The sequence below is a fragment of the Vulpes vulpes genome, chromosome 6 (assembly GCF_048418805.1).
Source record: "Vulpes vulpes isolate BD-2025 chromosome 6, VulVul3, whole genome shotgun sequence".
Taxonomy (NCBI): domain Eukaryota; kingdom Metazoa; phylum Chordata; class Mammalia; order Carnivora; family Canidae; genus Vulpes; species Vulpes vulpes.
This window is the reverse complement of record NC_132785.1, coordinates 78,339,282-78,349,464: the sequence shown is the minus strand read 5'-3', so window position 1 is coordinate 78,349,464 and position 10,183 is coordinate 78,339,282. Positions and strand designations below refer to the sequence as shown.

Genomic DNA, 10,183 nt, shown 5'->3' with positions numbered 1-10,183 from the left:
AATAGAGTGGGGAATTAAACAGATATGGTCTCTGTTCTCGTGGAGCTTACAAACCAGAAGAAGAAACAATTATTCATTGATTCAACATATTTTTATTGGGCAGCTAATGTACCATACACACTACACCAGTGAAAGCTACAGACAAGGGCAATGAGGTGGAAAGCACTTGGTATGTTCCAGGAATGATAAGTAGGCTGACACAATCGATTGGATTGGGCCAAAGAGAAAACAGAAAGGAGGCCGTAGCAGGCATACAGGGGAGAGAAGATGGTGGCTGGAATGAGGGCAGTAGTAGAGGAGATGGAGATAAGGGAAGAAATAAGTTCAGTTAGGTGGTAGAGTTGACAAGACATTCAGAGAGAACCCTCAAAATATTAAAGTGTTTAACTGTGCTGATCCTCCAAAGTCTAGTTCAAATCTGATTATCCATAAATCTATCTCTGATTATTTACAGCTAAGAAAGACCATTATTCATGAGATAATGTGATAAGCTTTATGTCCACTGTAACAAATATATACTAGATTTTGTTTTGTAACATTTTCCTTATCCATCGCCTATTTGCTTTTGAACTATGTCACATATATATTTATAAATTATTCTAATTATAATAAACATGTTTACTGACATGGGTCAGTAAACTCGTCAGGATTTGGTAATGATGCTGTTCTCCTCGGATTTTGTTTTGTTTTGTTTTTTTTAAGTAGGAAGTCAGTTCCACTACCTCTTGGCACCACTTTTAAATGGATCATTTGTTAGGACACAAATCGTATAAGAAATAGGACTAGGGCTTCTCGAGTAAATCATTCTATTTCCTCTACAGCTTTTATACTGTAAATCTTTTATTTGGAACTCAGATAAACCATCAGATATCCCTAATATAGTACAGAGTCCTAGCAATAAGTAGACTTAAGAAAAAGAGGCTTTCCTAACTTCATCTTGCTTTTTTCTTTGTTTGTGGACCTTTGCCATAATTCTTTTGTCCTTGAAATCTTTTTTGGATCTTATTCTATACTTTATGGAAAATAACAAAAGAATTATTCCCAAGAATTATGAGAATAATCTCATCAGCTATCAGCAAGACAGTTTGAAAGAGGGTATACTGAATTCTCTGTCTCAGCAACAACATTTTATCTTCCTTTGAATCTTCATTTATGTGATTTGCAATGGTAGTCATTAAATAATATGAAGGAAAAAGTGACATGGCTGGAGATGAGGCCAAGCAGGGATGGATCTTGACAGATTGGAACCAACTTCAAAAAGAGGAGAAAATTGATTTGGGGTTGTATCAAGTGTACTTGGAAATAGAGGGTGCACTCTTTATTATCTCATGAGTATATTAGTCTTCATATATCACTGAGTCCCCTGGGAAAAATGGCTACTACTGCAAAAGTGCTTGTCACATCAGATTTATCTAACATGTTATTTGCTACAGACTTTTATTCTTCTAGGTCAATGTGGCATATGAATCTATCTTTAGTCTGTGTGTTTTAAGGCCTTATCTCAGTTAAAAAAATCGGTATTAAGGTCACAGAGTCTGTAGAGCAAGCCTTGGAGAACAGCGTATATTGTTCCAGGTTGATCATTACTAGAAGGTAGACACGGGACTTCCTACTGTGAGATTAATGAAAATACCACCTGCCATTGCTCACATTATTGGGCGATTTATTCTCTCCAGAAGGGATGGGAGTAAAATTCAAAGAACAGCAAAGAATGCTTAAAAGGATTCATTTTTTGGAAATGATGAAATAGTGAGATTTATAAATAGAATCATAAAGGTTACATCTGTAAGAAATCTCACATGCCATTTAGTCCTATCTTTTCATTTTGCTGAAAATTACAAATGGGGGCATAATATCCTTTTGTTCAGAATCATAACCCAGAATCACCTGTCTTGGCGGTCCCACTGGTTAGTTCAGAATGGGGCTAAAATTCAGGGAGGGTCATGACTCCCTTTCTCCTGTTCTTTGGGTCCCACTGATCAATCTTGCATCTTGAGCCATTACTTATTAAAACTAACCCTAAGGTGCCTCTTTCTCTGACCTATTTCCTATCACTTCTCACTGTACCCTCTCTGCTTTCTGGTCAATCTAATCATCTCATAGAGCCACAGATGTACTAGCTTATGTTGCCTCTTCCCTTTGTCATGTCATTACTCATTCCTGGAGAACCCTGTGCCCTTTCCGTGGCTGTCCATGTGTAGTCTACTATACTTGACAGTCTACGTGGCTCAGTCAAACCCCACTTTCACCAGTTTTCCCTGACTGCTCAGCCATGACAGATTTATGGTTTCTGAATTTCTTAAGTCCTTCCAGTTTATAACAGTGGTTCTCAAGTCCAGCTACTTTTCAAAGTAACTGGGTAGGTTTTTTTTTTAATTAAAGATATTAAATTTTATTTTAAATTCAGACTCTTGCACCCTACTTTCAAGATTCTATTTTGAGATAGGTCTGGAGTGGAGCCCGGGAATCTATATTAACCACCTCCCTCCAACACAAAAAAACTCCCCAAATGATTTTGAGGAGCAGATAGACTTGGGAACCAATGATCTAAAATACATAAGAATTTAAAGTTTGAATACTTTCTTTTCATGTGAGTTTGTTTTATATTCCAGTGCATAATGTGACCTGTTATGTGGTTGAGGACAGCGGGAAAGGGAGGAAGGTGGTAAGACTTGCTTGCAAAAAGGAGTAGGGTTTGCTTGCAAAAGAAGCTTGGAGAAGCACATTCCTTGAAATACTAGCTATTCTGGTGAAATTTAAAATGAAGGGAGACTCCTAAAAAAGATATTTGTTCCACAGAGCTGTTAGTTCTAGAAATATCAAGAAAGAAAAAACCTGTGAAATCTAGCATAGCACATAGAGTATAAATGAGTCTGTACTCAGTTTGGGTTTTAGCAAATACTTTTGGGGACCATATCCTTTTCTTATCATTCAACTGAAGTATAATTAACCTACAGTGTTATATTAGTTTCAGGTGTACAATATAATGATTCAATAATTCTATACATTTCTCAGTGCTCATTATAAGTGTACTTTTTTTTAAGAAAAGCTTTTATTTACTTATTTAAGAAAGAGAGAGAGAGAGAAAACACAAGAGGGGTGTGTGAAGAGGGAGAAGCAGATTCCCCGCTTAACAGGGAGCCTGACATGGGGCTCGATCCCAGAACCCAGGGCTCAAGACCTTGAGCTGAAGGCAGACACTTAACTGACTGAACCACCCAAGTGCCCCTCATTTATTTTTTCTTAAATTCCACATATGAATCAAATCCTATGGTATTTGTCTTTCTCTGACTTTTTGCACTTAGCATTATACCTTCTAGGTCTATTCACGTTGTTACAAATGATAAAAATATCATTATTTTTTATGGCTAAGTAATATTCCATTATATCTTTATCCATTCATCTATTGGTGAAGGCTAGAGCTGCTTCCATAATTTGGCTATTGTAAATAATGCTGTAATAAACAGGAGTGTATATCTTTTTGAATTAGTGTTTTCATATTTTTTTGGGTAAATACCCAATAGTGGAATTACTAGATCATATGGTAATTTTTAAAATTTTTTACTTTTTTGAGGAGCTTCCATACTATTTTCCACAGTGGCTACACCAATTTGCATTTCCACCCACTGCACAAGGATTCCCTTTTCTCCACATTCTTACCAATACTTGTTTCTTGAGTTTTTGATTTTAGCCATTCTGAAAGGTGGGATATGATATCTCATTATGGTTCTGATTTGCATTTCCCTGATGATTAGTGATATTGAGCATCTTTTCATGTGTCTGTTGGCTAGCTGTATGATTTTCAAAAAATGTCTGTTCAGATCCTTTGCCCATTTTTAATCAATTATTATTATTTTTGATTTTGAATTATATAAGTTCTTGATATATTTTGGATATTAACACCTTATCAGATGTATCATTTGCAAATATCTTCTCCCATTTATTAGGCTTCCTTGTCTTTTTGTTGACTTAGACTATACTAGTAAGGATGCAGGAACTATTTGCTGAATGAATACATTTGATAACACACATTTTATGAAAGTGAGACTGAATTGGAAGAAAAAGGAAGAATTGGCTTTAAAGATGAAGAACAATAAGGATTAAATTTTAGAGGGGCTCCTGGGTGGCTCAGTATGTTAAGTGCCTGACTCTTGATTTTGACTCAGGTCGAGATCTCAGAGTGGTAAGTTAGAGCCCCACACTGGGCTCTTTGCTCAGCAAGGAGTCTGCTTGAGATTCCCTCTCCCTCTCACTCTGACCCTCCTACCTCTCTCTTTCTTTCTCTTTCAGATGAAATTAAATTTGGAAATAGAGTACATTGACCATATAGATCAAAGACCTAAACTCAGATACCTTCAGTATTAGCAGAACACCTAAAAGAGTGGAGTGCAGAAAAGACTTTAGTCAGTTGCAAGGATTCTGGTGGCCTGGGAAGTATACCTTAGCCTAGAGGTATTCAAATCCATAACAAAAGAACCACAAACACTGTGCTGGCCAAAAAACCCAATTCTAAATGTAGAGCAGAATTCTGCTCCTGCTGTCAGTTTGCAAGTGCCAATACCATACAAATTCTATGGAAATGCAGTTGTAGTCCTTCTAATTACTTTTATAAATATAAAAATGTGTGGTATAAGTCACAGAAAGTGCACTGACCAAAGAAGGGGTTTGGCCTTTTGGGTTCTGGAAGATTCTCTTCCACTGAACCATCTGTGGCCTTGGACCAACTAATTAGCTGTTGTGGGCTTCAAGTCATTCACCTGTTGGTTGTAGATAAAAATTTCACTTCCTGGGGTACAGACAGATCAATGTTTTTAACTCTCTACAGAAAAGATGCCCTATGAAGTTGAAAATAACTGATATGATATTGTAGAGCATTTAGACTTTTTAGAAAAGTCTCTTTATGCATGTATTTTCACTTTCTTTTTTCTGCCTAAAGTAGACATAGCTTCAACCAAATCTCTCATTTTAATCCATGTCCTATCCATAAGAAATGCATAATGAATGCATTGATGAATTACCATGCAAGCTGAGAAGCTACATGCTGGCTAGCTTGAGGATTCAATTAAAATTGAGCAATATTATTTTGAATAATCAAATGCTGTTTTGAATAAGTAATTCAAGTAAACAAGGCAATTAGTAAAAAGTGATGGTGATGAAGTTGAGTGGGAGCAATTCTTACATATGTATATATGAAATATAATTTATATATACATTTTAAATATAATTTCAGAATTGAAAAACATAATAGCTTGTTGGAATGGAAAAGTTTATATTGGAAATAATAATTTCCCCAAACAGCTAAGAAGTGCTTTAACAGCCACTCTATAATCCTCATGTTGATAAAACATGATAAAACATGTTCAATAAAGTTCATAGTACTATATTTAGTATTAATGTAAAAGATGTCCCTGCCCTGTAGCCAGGTCTAGAGCTAATATGAAAGTTTGGACTGTCTCTATCTAAACCACATTAAACAACTGTATGAAAAACAGTCCAAGAAAGTGTTCATGTGATAGGTAGGTAATTCAAACATCTATTCTCTTCCTGTCTGTTTCTGTCTCTCTCTTTCTTAGAATTGGCTCAGGTAATTGTGGAGGCTGGCAGGTCCAAAATCTGCAGGGTAGGCTGGCAGGCTGGAGACGCAGGCAAGAGATGATGCTGCAGTTCAAATCTGAAGGCTGTCTTTTGGCAGAATTCCCTCTTCTTTGGGGAGCTTAGTCTTTTTTATTCTATTGTGTTATTAATTTTTAAAATTTGAGTATAGCTGACATACGATGTTATATTAGTTTCAGGTGCACAACATCATCATTCATTAATTCTATATGTTATGCTAGGCTCACCACAGTATAGCTACCATCTATTACCATACAATGGTATTATAATATCTTTGACTATATTCCCTATGCTGTACCTCTTAGTCTCATGATTTATTAACTTCATAACTGAAGACTTGTACCTCCCACTCCCCTTCACCCATTTTGCCAATCTTCCCCACCCTTACCTCTCTGGCAACTACCAGTTTGTTCTCTGCATTCATAGATCTTATTCTGCTTTCTGTTTATCCATTTGTTTTGTTTATTAGACTCCAATTATAAGTGAAATCATATGATATTTGTCTTTCTCTGTCTGACTTATTTCACTTATTTCCTAATACTTTCTAGGTCCATCCAGGTCAGTCTTTTTTATTTTTTTATTTTTTATTAAGGCCTTCAACTGATTGGAAGAGGCCCATACACATTATGGAGGGTAATGTGCTTTACTTCTAGTCTGCTGATTTAAATATTAATTTTATTTAAAGTGCCTTTATAGAATAACTGTGTATAATGGCCCAGCCAAGTTGAAAAATTCACGATCATACTATGCCATACATTTTTGTAGCCTTCCTTCAAATCCTTGTTGAAATGAGGTAGGGTACAGTATGTACCTAACGTTAAACATGATTTTTCTTTTCAGGTATTTGTAAAAGCATTATCTAGCATGACCTTTCGTTTGCTTAAGCCCTACCCTGTCTTCTTTGGAATGGCTACTTTTTCATCAATCTGGCACTGAAGAGCTGTATGTAGCCAGAAGCTGCAAGCCAACCATCCCTGCCATGGCAAACAGATGCTCCCATTTATGCCTTCCACTGGCTATGACTCTAAATGGAGATTTAAAAAGCCTGAACATCAATTATGTAAGTATTAAGTAAACACTTAAACTTCAGTTTTATAGTTGTCTTACCTAAGACTTTAGTTGCAAGTATTAGGAACACATTTCTAATTCTTTAAGCAAGAAGAAAATTCATAAGAAGGATTCAAGCAAAATTAGGGTGGCTTGTGTTATTCAAACTAAAAAGAAATAAATAATAGGTAAAAAGCCTGATGTTAACTGCATACTGTGATTATGAAGGTTCTTAGTATCTCAGAGCAACTAGATCAGGAAGTTCTTCTTTATGTACTACCTAATTTCTTGCTGCTGAAATTTTTCTGTCTGACTAATAGTAGAAGAGAAACTTTTCATCCAAGGGAAGCATCTCTGGGTCAGGTGTTTATCACAGGGCTAAGAGGCTGTGGCCAGGACACCACATCAGTATCGATAGTAAAAGTATAGATTTTGGGAGCTGTGTGTGTGTGTGTAAGGGTGCATGAGGGGAAAGCAGAGGAGAAGGGAAGGGACAAAGGGACATGAAGGTGAGTATTTCTCAGTGAACAGATGCTTGGACTGGGCAGACAGGATAAACCTTGTGTATGATGGCCTTTTCTCTCATAATTGGAAGTTTTAAGCCACTTAGAATACTAATAAAGAAGAAGTCCTAATATTGGGGTGTGGACGTGTTTTTGAAAGATCTACTAGCCAATCTCCTCACCCTACTTTCTTAAGAAATGTTTTTTATTTTATTTTTATTTTTTATTTTTAGAAATGTTTTTTTATTAAAAATTGTACTTACTGACTATGAGAAGGAAGAGTAGCAATATATAAGGTAAAAATAAAACTTCCCCATTCCAGTATCAGCCCCCACACCATCACCCCAGTACCATTCACTAGAGGTTAAACTTGCTCTATTTGGAAGGTAGCCTTCAGATATTTACTTTAAATATGTAACTATCTTTTTCTTAAAACATCTGTAACATATACATAGTATCAATCAGGATCTTTTTAACTGCAAGTGGGGGAAAACTTAAATCAAGCTAGCTAAATCTGTGAAGATATTTATTACCTTAGTAGCAGGAAGTCTGAGGGTAGGGCTCTAGGCACAGCATGATTAGGGCTCTGGGTCAGATTCGTGTGATTTTGTTGTTGTTTTGCTTCCTATATGTGTTGGCTGGTCTTTCCTCATGGTGGCTAGATGGATCTCAATAGCATCTGGGTCCCATGCCTCCTTATTCATAGCCAACCAGGAGGGAGAAAACGTACCGCAGCCATGGAATAATTTGGATCAATTTAAATCTTATGTTAGTCTCTGGGTCAATAGCAATTGTGGAGCACTGCCACAGGTGGATTGGTTTAAGGCTGGATTCCTAACCAATCACTGATGAGGGGGTTGGGTTATCATGATCAGAATCCACCCCCTGGAGATAGGGTCAATTTCTGCTGGGTTACATGATCTATGTGGGGGAAAACTTGAATACATGTTGAAATGGAGGCAGTAGAGGATAGCTGTCGTGTAGGCAAACAACAATGCCATTTAAATGTTTGTGAACATATGACATGTATGTTATTTTTTACCCCCACTGGAAGACCATATTGTACATCTGATTTGCCTTTCTAAGTAGGGAATTATTTTGAAATTTTTGAGCTAAGAACTGAAGATTAGAATTTACAGATTTAAAAGGTATATAGTTGTTAGGATGTTTATGAAAAGTAGAAATAGATATTTTCATAGAGCCTAGAAACAGGGGCCAGGAAAGGATAATATTTTAGGATATTAGTAATTGATAACTACCTCCGGGCAATGAGAGCCACATAGAAAATGTTTGAAGGGAGGGAGAAATTGCTGCTATTGTGAGTGTGCCTTTGAGGTCTCCTCCTTGCCCTTGCTGCTGACTGGCAACTTTCAAGTAGTCATTTTTTCACAATTCCTGCTCAGCCACCTCCCCAGGTCTTGAAATGACCACTTATCAGATGGTAGATGATAGTTTGAATTTAACCATGTCTTTATTATACTGATATACTGATACTGAATACTGATAATATTCACAAAAGTCCGTCTAACTTTTCCAAATGTTGCTGGCTATTAGAAACTGGAATCTCTATGATTTATATTAGTCAAATAGAATTCATTCCAGATACTTGACTATATTGTATAGTCCAGTCATTAGCAAACTGGTACATGTACCAAAAGCTGATTGCACTCCAAGATGCAGGTGGTTCCCGGTGTATCCAAGGTGACACCCACTTTTTTTTCTGCATCATTCTTCAGCAGTTGGAGTGGAACATAGTGATCCTCACACTCACCTTTTATGGGTCTGACTTGGAGGTAGGTAGATGACAGGGTCATGGAAAGCCAGGGATAGTGTCTTAGGTGGCATGCACCTCCTAGGGGCAGTGACTTTTCTGTGAGACTGGAGGAGTGATGGTCTAGAAGAGGTGTTAGGAGCAAGGAATCTCCTGTAACATTCTCATCTCCGAGGGATATGGTACAATGCACAGCCTTTACCTGGTGAGTTGCTAGAGAAGTAGAGTCCTTGGTAGTGAGACAGGAGAAGGAGGCAGGGTTCAGAGAGGCTGTTCTTATGTGATTGCTTAGAGAAAAGCAAGCCTCAGCTGGGTCTCAGCACACTGGCTGTCGAGGGTGAGGGAAGAGGTTCTCAAGGCAGTCACCAGTAGTCTGGGCTCTTACTCATACTCTCTGGGCATCAGGTAGAGGTGAAAATACCTAACGGGCAAGGCTGTTGTGAGGATCAACTACAATTGCCAACCCTGGACATACCTTTGTTTTGAAGTTGTTGTTTTCCAACCCTGCATCATAATGTAAAAGTTTATTCTCTAAGTGAAGCTGATCTCATCTATAGGAAAAAAAGATTCTTGGCTTCTACCTTTCCCCTTCTATTGCTGTTTTCTTATGATATACCTCTGCTTAAAGAAAAGGTGTCAGTGATTTGGCCACCCCATTGTCAAACTGTTGCCAACTCTTTTTTATTTCTAGGTTCATAATTTATTGTACAAATTGAGTATCACACGATGAGTTGACATTGGCTTCCCCAGGCATGGGAACTTAACAGATGAGGTACAGGTTAAAATCCATTTATGTTGCTTTCACAGCTGGTGTTTTTTAAGACCTTAATATATAAGACCATCAAAGCAATGCCTCCGTATGTGGCCAGTACACAGTTCATTCTACCTGTGACAGTAAAAGAGTTGAAATATTTTTTGATGCTAGTGAAATGGAATTGGGCATTAGTTTTTGGACTTGCCATGATTTTAATCTTGCAAAAGGCACCAATTCCACTGGTTGTCAAACTGTTGCCAACTCTTGGTATATGCAAAGCACTGTGGAGAACTCCCAAGGCTCCAATTGCTTTATAAAACCTTAAAATCACTTAGTGATGCTTATCAACAACTAATATTAATGGATAATGATGAAAGCCACAGATGCCTTCCCAGAACCGATAGCATAAAATCAATTGAGACTGAGCCATCTTTTTTTGTCAGGAAATGTCATAAAATTATGAAAGTAGTGTATTTTCAACTTTGGTCTTATGAA

The 10,183-nt window shown here is 37.2% G+C and overlaps 1 pseudogene; it reads right to left on the bottom strand.

The window, feature by feature from the left end:
• Window positions 1-9,724: 9,724 nt before the first annotated feature.
• LOC112935329 (ATP synthase membrane subunit K, mitochondrial pseudogene) lies at window positions 9,725-9,896 on the bottom strand (annotated as a pseudogene).
• Window positions 9,897-10,183: the final 287 nt, after the last annotated feature.